This window comes from Limulus polyphemus, unplaced genomic scaffold, assembly GCF_000517525.1.
Source record: "Limulus polyphemus unplaced genomic scaffold, Limulus_polyphemus-2.1.2 Scaffold115502, whole genome shotgun sequence".
Classification (NCBI taxonomy): domain Eukaryota; kingdom Metazoa; phylum Arthropoda; class Merostomata; order Xiphosura; family Limulidae; genus Limulus; species Limulus polyphemus.
Window position 1 is genome coordinate 1 of NW_013781098.1, and position 1192 is coordinate 1192.

The window sequence follows — 1192 nt, forward strand, 5'->3', positions numbered from 1 at the left end:
AAAATATGACAGTTTCTTATCACAACGTTCAAGCTTGTTGCTGTATGCCTGGATGTTTTGATGAAAATGATTTATTTTGATTTAGTTGATTTTGTTTTTACAGTTTAATTTTTAACACATACTATTAAAGTAAACTATTACTTTTATTATGGGGCCTAAAATTTCAAGTTTAGATATATCAACAATAATATTTGTTATTATTCGTTAAATCAATATTTTAAAGAATTGATTCATTCAGTTATTCATTAAAATATATTATTTCACAGTTTATCTGTAAACACTGAATAAAACTATTAATTTTATTAATAATTCGCTTCAGTAAAAACTAAGAAATTGATGAGTGATTTTTAACATAATTAATTAATAAGAAGTCAAAGTCTAAAACAAATAAATGTTGGGAAAAGAGACAAATTCTGAAGGAACCAATTACCCTTAGAGATTAGGTACCAACTTCGTTTTGGGTTGGAAAGAACGTAATACGTAAAATGAATTGCCGTGACCAGGATTCGAACATGGGTTATTGCGGCCACAACGCAATGTCCTAACCACTAGACGATCACGGCACATATACAATTTTCATTGTTTTATTTTCTTCTGTAGAGACCCGGTAGTGTGTCAACCCTTGTAGTAAGGATGAAATAAAACTACTGTAGTTCCGACTTGATGTACAGAACAAATCTGGTTTATTGTCACAGTTCTTCCTGATGCTGTGATGTCACTATTATCGTGTTCCTGAAAATGTTTAGTTTGTTTTATTTTATTACCTAACCAAATTTTGATCAAATTTTATTGTAAATTGTTTGCCAAAAAAAGGCTATGTATGACGAAAATAGTCATTTTTCTAAACCTTTCACCCTCCCCGTTATTAGAAGATATTATGTGTTCGACTCAGATCTTTATCCAACAAGACGACATACATAATATACTGCTGACTACTCTTAACCTTTACATCATATATTTATGAAATTTTGAATATTCAAAAAAATTTTTGGAAGCCCAACTGGCCTTCATGACGTCACCATCATTCACAGTTTGCCCCTGAAGAAGAAAGGTCCAGCTTTCGAAAAAAAAAAAAAATCTGCCGTGACCAGGATTCGAACCCTCGTAGATGGGGGGTTGGGGGGGAGTATGACAAAAATACATCATTGATTCTACATAACGCATGACCATGTCGATACAAATTTGGATAAAA

General features: G+C 31.7%; 1 non-coding gene across 1 annotated transcript; it reads right to left on the reverse strand.

Annotated features, from left to right (window-relative positions):
• Positions 1-491: 491 nt before the first annotated feature.
• Trnah-gug lies at positions 492-563 on the reverse strand. The gene has a single exon. It is a non-coding gene; the product is annotated as a tRNA-His (tRNA).
• Positions 564-1192: the final 629 nt, after the last annotated feature.